At 63.1% G+C, this 10,000-nt stretch overlaps 1 non-coding gene across 1 annotated transcript in view; it reads left to right on the top strand.

The window, feature by feature from the left end:
• The first annotated feature begins 8,992 nt into the window (after positions 1-8,992).
• Positions 8,993-10,000, top strand: part of LOC131365355 (28S ribosomal RNA) — a 4,023-nt gene continuing 3,015 nt past the window's right edge. Inside the window, exon 1 of the ribosomal RNA XR_009206655.1 lies at positions 8,993-10,000. This exon is cut by the window's right edge and continues 3,015 nt beyond it. This is a non-coding gene — a ribosomal RNA (28S ribosomal RNA).

A 10,000-nucleotide genomic window follows, 5' to 3' on the forward strand; every position in this document is an offset into this window, starting at 1 on the left:
AGTGGGGACGGGCTTAAGTGTGGGTGCCCAGGCCCGCTGGAGCGCCGGTTAAGGAGGGAGACCCAGGGCCTAGGGTGTGAGTACCTCGGTCCGCCGGGGGCAGGGTCGAGCCGGTGTCGCTGGACTCGCCTCGCCTCGCCACGAGGGTGTAAAATATGGGGCGGGTGGGGGCGCGGCCGGAGTTAGGCGTCGCTAACGCTGCGGGTTCGCGGGCCGGTATCTCGGCCCCCGGCGCCTAGAGGGACGGGCCGAGGCTCGATGGACTCGCCTGGGCCTCTCTACGAGCAGGTAAAATATGGGGCGGATCGGACGGCGCGCCGGAAGTTACGCGCTTCAAATCGGGCGTGTCGGCGCCCAGATCTCGGGCCCCGTGGTCCTAGAGGGTCGGGGCCGGTGCGGTTCGACGCAGGCCTTGGCCGTGGAGCTGCCTGCGAAATTTCGCGAATCGACCGGGCGGTTCGCGAGCTACGGCTCGGAAGTGCCGCGCGGAGCCCACGAGAACCGGGCGCTGGAGAGGCGGCAAACCGCCGGGCCTGGCGCCTTGGCCGCCGCTTGCGCCGACTTTCGGGTCCGTATCTCGGGTTCCCGGCCTAGAGAGACGAGCCAGGGCTCTCTGGACTCGTCTGGATCCCCTCTACGAGACTGTATAAAAATGGGGCGGCTCGGACGGCGCGGCCGGAAGTTACGAGGCCGCGAAGTTGACGCCCGGGCGGTCGGATTCGGCCCCGCTTCTCGGGCCCGGGAGTCAGAGGTTCGAGGCCGGTGCCTGGGGCTCCGGACAGTCGCCACGGAGGTGCCTACCGAAGTTTGGCGCGGGTCTGCCTCGCGTTCGCGTGCCACGCCTCGGAGTCCGCGCCCTCGGGACCGCTTCCGGTCCCGCGTCCCAGAGGCTCGGCCTTGGTCTCGCTCTCGTCAGGGGCGCCTCGAGGAAGCCTGCCGAAGTTCGGCGCGCCGCCAGGCGGTTCTTGAGCTGTCGCGCCCGAACCGGGAGGCGAGCCCAGAGAGCGGAGGTGAGGAAGGGTCGGTAGCCAGAGGGGTCCCGAGGGCCCAGAGGGATGGGCCAGGGCTCGTTGACTCGTCTCGACCCCCTCGACGGGCCTGTAAAATCTGGGGCGGATCGGACGGCGGGCGCGGAAGTTACGTAATATAACACCATAACATCACGCAACCGCCGCGCATGATCTGTGTGAAAATAGCTGTACTGCTGCTGTTATTATCACAATCCGTGCAATACTTCCCCAGTCTCATCAGTACACCGTTCTTTGTGCTGTTAATGTTGTTGCACTACCATGCGTGCCCCACTGTATTGATTCACTCATTCGCGGATGCATGCATTCACTCAGGCACTCACTGTGTATTTACTTACTATCTTCTTATATTAAAAAAAAAGAAAAAAGAAAGAAAGAAATGAAGAAAGAAAGAAAGAAAGAAAGAAAGAAAGAAAGAAAGAAAGAAAGAAAGAAAGAGATGGATGAAAAATTAAGGGAAAAAAGACCTACCGACCAAATCCCATTGGATGACCTCAATGACAATCAAGACTCTTTGTCTCTTAAAGAATGAGTGAACTAACGCGTGGTTATACCAGGGGTCCCATTGAAAGTGAATGGGGCTGGTCGTCCCAGGGGCTGCAATTGAAGCTGAGACTCTGTGGTCCGTATCTCGGTCCCCCGAAGGCCTAGAGGGTCGGGCCAGGGCTCGTTGGATTCGTCTGGGCCTCCTCTACAAGCCTGTGAAATCTGGGGCGGATCGGACGGCCGGGCCGGAAGTTACGCCGCGACTCTGCGACTTCGGCCAGTTTCTCGGGGCCCCGGAGGCCCAGAGGGACGAGCCAGGTGTCCTTGACTCGCCTCGGCCTCCCCTACGTGCCTGCAAAGTCTGGCGAGGCTGCGCCGCTCGGTTCGATTTTTGGACGGGTGGCACCTCCAGAGCCGTGGAGAACCAGAGCGCGGCCGAGGCGGTGCGGCGGCCGAGATGGGAGCGCCTAAGGCGGCAAAAATCGGGCATGTATCGGGTCCGTATCTCGGTCCCCGAAGGCCTAGAGGGACGGGCCAGGGCTCGTTGGATTCGTCTGGGCCTCCTCTACAAGCCTGTGAAATCTGGGGCGGGTCAGCGTTCGCGGCCGGAAGTTACGAGGCCTCGAATGCGCCGATTTCCCCCAGATCTCGGGCCCCGGAGGCCCAGGGGACGAGCCAGGTGTCCTTGACTCGCCTCGGCCTCCCTACGAGCCTGCAAAATCTGGCGAGGCTGCGCCGCCGGTTCGATTTTTGGACGGGTGGCACCTCCAGAGCAGTGAGAACCAGAGCGCGGCCGAGGCGGTGCGGCGGCCGAGATGGGAGCGCCTGAGGCGGGCAAAATCGGGCATGTTTCGGGTCCGTATCTCGGTCCCGAAGGCCTAGAGGGTCGGGCCAGGGCTCGTTGATTCGCCTCGGCCTCCTCTACAAGCCTGTGAAATCTGGGGTGGCTGGGACGGCGGGCGCGGAAGTTACGTAATATAATTCCATACGGTCATCTAGCCTGTATGAGGCGTGGTTATACCAGGGGTCCCGCTGAAAGTGAACGGGCTGGTCGTCCCAGGGGCTGCAATTGAAGCTGAGACTCTGTGGCCCGTGATCTCGGTCCCCGAAGGCCTAGAGGGTCGGGCCAGGGCTCGTTGGATTCGTCTGGGCCTCCTCTACAAGCCTGTGAAATCTGGGGCGGGTCAGAGTTCGCGGCCGGAAGTTACGAGGCCTCGAATGCGCCGATTTCCGGGGCCCAGATCTCGGGCCCGGAGGCCCAGGGGACGAGCCAGGTGTCCTTGGACTCGCCTCGGCCTCCCCTACGAGCCTGCAAAATCTGGCGAGGCTGCGCCGCTCGGTTCGATTTTTTGGACGGGGTGGCACCTCCAGAGCAGTGAGAACCAGAGCGCGGCCGAGGCGGTGCGGCGGCCGAGATGGGAGCGCCTGAGGCGGGCAAAATCGGGCATGTTTCGGGTCCGTATCTCGGTCCCCGAAGGCCTAGAGGGACGGGCCAGGGCTCGTTGATTCCTCTCGGCCTCCTCTACACGCCTGTGAAATCTGGGGTGGCTGGGGCGGGGGGCGCGGAAGTTACGGAACATAATTCCACACGGTCATCTAGCCTGTATGAGGCGTGGTTATACCAGGGGTCCCGTTGAAAGTGAATGGGGCTGGTCGTCCCAGGGGCTGCGATTGAAGCTGAGACTCTGTGGTCCGTATCTCGGTCCCCCGGAGGCCTAGAGGGTCGGGCCAGGGCTCGTTGGATTCGTCTGGGCCTCCTCTACAAGCCTGTGAAATCTGGGGCGGGTCAGAGTTCGCGGCCGGAAGTTACGCGGCCGCGAATTCGGCGACTTCCGGGGCCAGTTTCTCGGGGCCCCGGAGGCCCAGGGGGACGAGCCAGGTGTCCTTGGACTCGTCTCGGCCTCCCCTACGAGCCTGCAAAATCTGGCGAGGCTGCGTCGCTCGGTTCGATTTTTTGGACGGGGTGGCACCTCCAGAGCAGTGAGAACCAGAGCGCGGCCGAGGCGGTGCGGCGGCCGAGATGGGAGCGCCTAAGGCGGGCAAAAATCGGGCCCATATCGGGTCCGTATCTCGGTCCCCGAAGGCCTAGAGGGACGGGCCAGGGCTCGTTGGATTCCTCTCGGCCTCCTCTACAAGCCTGTGAAATCTGGGGCGGATCGGACGGCCCGGCCGGAAGTTACGCGGCCGCGAATTCGGCGACTTCCGGGGCCAGTTTCTCGGGGCCCCGGAGGCCCAGAGGGACGAGCCAGGTGTCCTTGCACTCGTCTCGGCCTCCCCTACGTGCCTGCCAAATCTGGCGAGGCTGAGTCGCTCGGTTCGATTTTTGACGGGTGGCTCCTCCAGAGCAGTGAGAACCAGAGCGCGGCCGAGGCGGTGCGGCGGCCGAGATGGGAGCGCCTAAGGCGGGCAAAATCGGGCATGTTTCGGGTCCGTATCTCGGTCCCCGAAGGCCTAGAGGGACGTGCCAGGGCTCGTTGGATTCGTCTCGGCCTCCTCTACACGCCTGTGAAATCTGGGGCGGATCGGACGGCCCGGCCGGATGTTACGCCGCCGCGAATACGGCGACTTCCGGGGCCAGTTTCGGGCCCCGGAGGCCCAGAGGGACGAGCCAGGTGTCCTTGCACTCGTCTCGGCCTCCCTACGTGCCTGCCAAATCTGGCGAGGCTGAGTCGCTCGGTTCGATTTTTGACGGGTGGCTCTTCCAGAGCAGTGAGAACCAGAGCGCGGCCGAGGCGGTGCGGCGGCCGAGATGGGAGCGCCTAAGGCGGGCAAAATCGGGCATGTTTCGGGTCCGTATCTCGGTCCCCCGAAGGCCTAGAGGGACGTGCCAGGGCTCGTTGGACCTGTCTCGGCCTCCTCTACAAGCCTGTGAAGTCTGGGGCGGATCGGACGGCCCGACCGGAAGTTACGCGGCCGCGAATTCGGCGACTTCCGGGGCCCGCACTGGGCCCCGAAGGCCCAGAGGCACGAGCCGTGTGTCTTTCGACTCGCCTCGGCCTCCCTACGATCCTGCCAAATTTGGTGAGGTTCCGCTGACTTTTTTTGGGACGCTTGGTAGCCAGAGGGGTGCCATCGGGATATAGGGAGAGGTGAGGTCCAAAATATCGGACGGGGCGGCAGAGCCAGAATGAGCCCCGGGCGCCCGGGAGCCTCGGTGGCCGCCAGAGAGCCCTATCTCGGCCGCTCCCTCTCCTCCCCGCTTCGGAGCTCGCGTCGGGACGGTCGGTAGGCGGAGGGGTGCAGGCGGGATGGTATGGCAGAGGCCATCCACCGGAGCTCTGAGGAGGCCCGCTGGGTCCTCCTCGTGTCTGCGGGAGAACGCCGATGCCGGGCAGATCCGTGGGCCCTGCCCTTGGCGCCGCGGACGGTTCTTCGGACTCAAAGCAAGAAACGACAAAGTCCAAGATATCGGACGGGCGGCGGAACCAGAGTGAGCCCGGGCGGCCCGGGGCCTCGGGCGGCCGCCAGAGAGCTCCTGTCTCGGCCGCTCCTCTCCTCCGCGCTTGGAGCTCGCGTCGGGACGGTCGGTAGGCGGAGGGGTGCAGGCGGGATGGTATGGCAGAGGCCATCCACCGGAGCTCTGAGGAGGCCCGCTGGGTCCTCCTCGAGCCCGAGGGAGAACGCCGATGCCGGGCAGATCCGCGGCCCAGCCCTTGGCGCCGCGGACGGTTCTTCGGACTCAAGCAAGAAACGACAGAGTCCAAGATATCGGACGGGCGGCGGAACCGAGCGAGCCCCGGGCGCCCGGCCTCGGGCGGCCGCCAGAGAGCTCCTGTCCTGGGCCGCTTTCCTCTCCTCCGCGCTTGGAGCTCGCGTCGGGACGGTCGGGTAGGCGGAGGGGTGCAGGCGGGATGGTATGGCTCTGAGGTGGCCCGCTGGGTCCTCCCGCGCCCCAAGGCAGAGCGCCGATCCCGGTCAGATCAGTGGGCCCTGCCTCGGCGGTGCGGACGGCTCTTCGGGTCCGCCGATTTCAAAAGTTCTCTCCTCTGTCGCGGCGAGTAGGCTGCTGTGAAAATCTTGCTGGTTATCCCAGGGGTTACGGTTATCCCAGGGGACGACCCCAGAAAACGACAAAGTCCCATTTTTCGGACGGGTGTCACCACCAGGGTCTCACGAGGCGGGCCGCCGCCGGCCTGGGCCCTCCTCGCCGCTTCTCCTTCCCCGCGCCCGGAGGTGGCGGCCGGAGCGGTCGGGTAGCCAGAGGGGTACCGCCAGGATTTCAGGAGAGAGTAGCGACTCACGGGTGCCAAGCACCATTTGGACTCTGTCGCATCTCCTACCTTTCTCTCTCTCCATCTAGCTTGGCAGATCGGAACACGAGACCCGCCTGGGTAGGCGCCTGCCCGGCCTCCACGTAGGCCGCCATGGGCACGGTTGTTCCTCCCGCCGCTGGTTCGCTTTTTCTGTCCGGATGGTGGGGCGCTCGAAGCGCTTCCTTTCGCCTCGACCTGACCCCGCCTTTCCCGCCACGGTCGGAGGGAGTCGAGACGCCCGTAGCGCACCGCAGATGGCCCGTGAAATCCACCGGCGGGACTCGCTCGGGCGCTACGCTCTCTCCCGCTCGGGAGGGGCTCGGCGACCGAGCCCGCACCCGCCCCGAAATCACAGCTTTTCCCGGTCTCCAAAACGGGCTCGTGTGAAACGCCCGCAGCCGAAGAACACGAACGGAGCAGGCGCAGCGAAAGCCTCGCTGGGCCAACCCCCGCCTTCCTCCCGCTCTGGCGGTCGGGGTGGGGGCCCCGCGGCGCCTTTTCTTCCCGGCACGACCTCTTTGTTTCTGTCGCCGGGCGCTACCTGGTTGATCCTGCCAGTAGTCATATGCTTGTCTCAAAGATTAAGCCATGCATGTGTAAGTATGAACTAATTCAGACTGTGAAACTGCGAATGGCTCATTAAATCAGTTATAGTTCCTTTGATCGCTTCCACACGCTACTCGGATAACTGTGGTAATTCCAGAGCTAATACATGCAAACGAAGCGCTGACCCTCCTCTCCCTCCCCGGGAGCTGGGGGATGCGTGCATTTATCAGACCCAAACCCATCCGGGGTCTCGCCCCGGCCGCTGGTGACTCTAGATAACCTCGGCCGATCGCGCTTCTCCGCGGCGGCGACGCATCATTCAAATTTCTGCCCTATCAACTTTCGATGGTACTATAGGCGCTACCATGGTGACCACGGGTAACGGGAATCAGGGTTCGATTCGAGAGGGAGCCTGAGAAACGGCTACCACATCCAAGGAAGGCAGCAGGCGCCAAGAATTACCCATTCCCGACACGGGAGGTAGTGACGGTAATAACGATACAGGTCTCTTTCGAGGCCCTGTAATCGAATGAGCGATCCTAAACCCATGGGTGAGGACCCATTGAGGGCAAGTCTGGTGCCAGCAGCCGCGTAATTCCAGCTCCAATAGCGTATATTAAAGTTGCTGCAGTTAAAAAGCTCGTAGTTGATCTCGGGAGTGGGCTGGCGGTCCGCCGCGAGGCGAGCCACCGCCTGTCCCAGACCCTGCCTCCCGGCGCCCCGGATGCCCTTGGCTGGGTGTCCGTAACCTTCAGGGGTCCGGAGCGCTACTTTGAAAAATTAGAGTGTTCAAAGCGGGCCGCCAAACTCGCCTGAATACCCGAGCTAGGAATAATGGAATAGGACTCCGGTTCTATTTTGTGGGTTTTCGAACCAGGGCCATGATTAAGAGGGACGGCCGGGGCATTCAGATATGGCGCCGCTTAGAGGTGAAATTCTTGGACCGGGCGCAAGACGGACGAAAGCGAAAGCATTTGCCAAGGATGTTTTCATTAATCAAGAACGAAAGTCGGAGGTTCAAGACGATCAGATACCGTCAGAGTTCCGACCGTGAAACCATGCCGACCCGCGATCCGGGCGGCGTTATTCCCATGACCCGCCAGCGCAAGGGAAACCACGAAGTCTTTGGGTTCCGGGGAGTATGGTTGCAAAGCTGAAACTTAAAGGAATTGACGGAAGGGCACCACCAGGAGTGGAGCCTGCGGCTTAATTTGACTCAACACGGAAACCTCACCCGCCCGGACACGGAAAGGATTGACAGATTGATAGCTCTTTCTCGATTCTGTGGGTGGTGGTGCATGGCCGTTCTTAGTTGGTGGAGCGATTTGTCTGGTTAATTCCGATAACGAACGAGACTCCGCATGCTAAATAGTTACGCGCCCTCGCGGTCGGGCGCCCAACTTCTTAGAGGGACAAGTGGCGCTCAGCCACGCGAGATGGAGCAATAACAGGTCTGTGATGCCCTTAGATGTCCGGGCTGCACGCGCCACAATGGTCGGATCAGCGCAGTGCCTACCCTACGCCGAGAGGCGCTGGTAATCCGCTGAACCCCATTCGTGATTGGGACTGGGGATTGCAATTATTCCCCATGAACGAGGAATTCCCAGTAAGCGCGGGTCATAAGCTCGCTGATTAAGTCCCTGCCCTTTGTACACACCGCCCGCCGCTACTACCGATCGGATGGTTTAGTGAGGTCCTCGGATCGCCCCGCCGCTCCTCGCGGCCTTGGCGGAGCGCCGAGAAGTCGATCAAACTTGACTATCTAGAGGAAGTAAAAGTCGAACAAGGTTTCCGTGAGGTGAACCCGCGGAAGGATCATTAACGGGCAGCGCCGCTGGGACGCGCCAGCTCCTCCTACCCGAGCCGAGGTTTCGCTTCTCTACCCGCTCAAGGCAGAGAACGTGAGCCGAGGTCCCTTTACGGTCTCCCAAGAAGACGGGGAAAAAGAAAGAGAAAGAGGATGAGAAGGGAAAGAGAAAACGGACGGGCGGAGGGTACCTACCGCCGCTGCCGCTACGCCGAGGTGGTGGGAGACGGAGGGGCTCGCCCTTCCTTCCCTTTGCCTCTGTGCGGGCGCCGGGCTTAAAGGTTCAAGACCCTCCCGCAGCGGGGGCGCCTCCTCGCTTTTTTTTTCCCGATTCTTTCTTCCTTTCTCTCTCGCCTCCCGATCCTCCAAGACCCGTGATTTTTTCAAACCCCCCTATCGTGGCTCGGACAAGGTCTCGAGAGAAAATAAAAGAGCTGACAACTCTTAGCGGTGGATCACTCGCTCGTAAGGCCGATGAAGAACGCAGCCAGCTGCGAACTAATGTGAATTGCAGGACACATTGATCATCGACACTGAACGCACATTGCGCCCCCGGTCCCTCCCGGCTACGCCTGTCTGAGGGTCGCTATTCCCGCCGATCGGACGCTTCCGCTGCTCCGCCGGCTGGAGGTTTTTCGCAGGCGGCCAACCCCGCCCGCCCTCCCAAAAGCAGACGCGCTCTCTCTCTGTCTGTCTCCTCCCCGCTGCCGCCGCCTGCTCGGGCGTGAAATAAAGCGCTGCCGGTGGGTCCTTCCACTCTGGCTGCCCGCGAAGAAAAAGCGCCGAGCGACGGGGCCCCGTGGCGACGCCGGGAAGGACGAGGGGTCGGGAGCGCCGCCTCGCTTTTTCCCCTATCTATCTCTCACCGAACGCGACCTCAGATCAGACGAGACGACCCGCTGAATTTAAGCATATTACTAAGCGGAGGAAAAGAAACTAACCAGGATTCCTCAGTAGCGGCGAGCGAAGAGGGAAGAGCCCAGCGCCGATCCCCGCCTCGCGGCGCTGGGAAATGTGGCGCACGGAAGTCCGCAGACGCTCGGCGCGGGCCGGGGCCTGAGTCCTTCTGATGGAGGCTCAGCCCGTGGACGGTGTGAGGTCGGGTAACGGCCCTCGCCGCCGGGCGCGACTTCGGAGTCGGGTTGTTTGGGAATGCAGCCCAAAGCGGTGGTAAACTCCATCTATACAAATACCGCACGAGACCGAGCAGCTAACAAGAACCGTAAGGGAAAGTTGAAAACAACTTTGAAGAGAGAGTTCAACAGGGCGTGAAACCGTTAAGAGGTAAACGGTTAGTCCGCACGGTCCGCCTGGGATTCAACCCGACGGTCTTGATCGGTCGTCCCGCCGCGCGCTGCGTTCTCTCCACTCGCCCGCCGCCTCGCGGGCGGTCGGGCCGCTGGCGGGGGCCGCCGTCCGCCGGGTTCCTCGCCGCCGGGCGATTTCTCCGCTGGGCGGTGCGCCGCGACCGCCCGGGTTCGCCAGGAAGGGTCAGGGGACGGCGGTGGCTCGCGGGCTCGCGTCCGCGAAGCTTTACAGCGCCGCCCGACTTCGCCGCTATCGCTGGGCCGCTGGCGACACTCACCTCCGCGCCTCCCGGCCCTCCTCGAAGGGGGCCGGTGCTGGACGGGCCCTCCGCCTGGACGCTGCTGTCGACCGGGCCGACTGTCTCAGTCCGCCGCCCGATCCGCCCGCGCCGCCCAGGGCGGGACCGCCCACGACACGGGCGCCCAGGGTCCGCGGCGACGCCGCCACCCAACCGACCCGCCTTGAAACACGGACCAAGGAGTCCAACGCTGCCGAAGTCAGAGGGCCTCCCACGCCAAACCCCACGGCGCAATGAAAGTGAAGGCCGGGCGCCACGCCGCCGAGGTGGGATC

This window comes from Hemibagrus wyckioides, linkage group LG14 (assembly GCF_019097595.1).
Source record: "Hemibagrus wyckioides isolate EC202008001 linkage group LG14, SWU_Hwy_1.0, whole genome shotgun sequence".
Classification (NCBI taxonomy): domain Eukaryota; kingdom Metazoa; phylum Chordata; class Actinopteri; order Siluriformes; family Bagridae; genus Hemibagrus; species Hemibagrus wyckioides.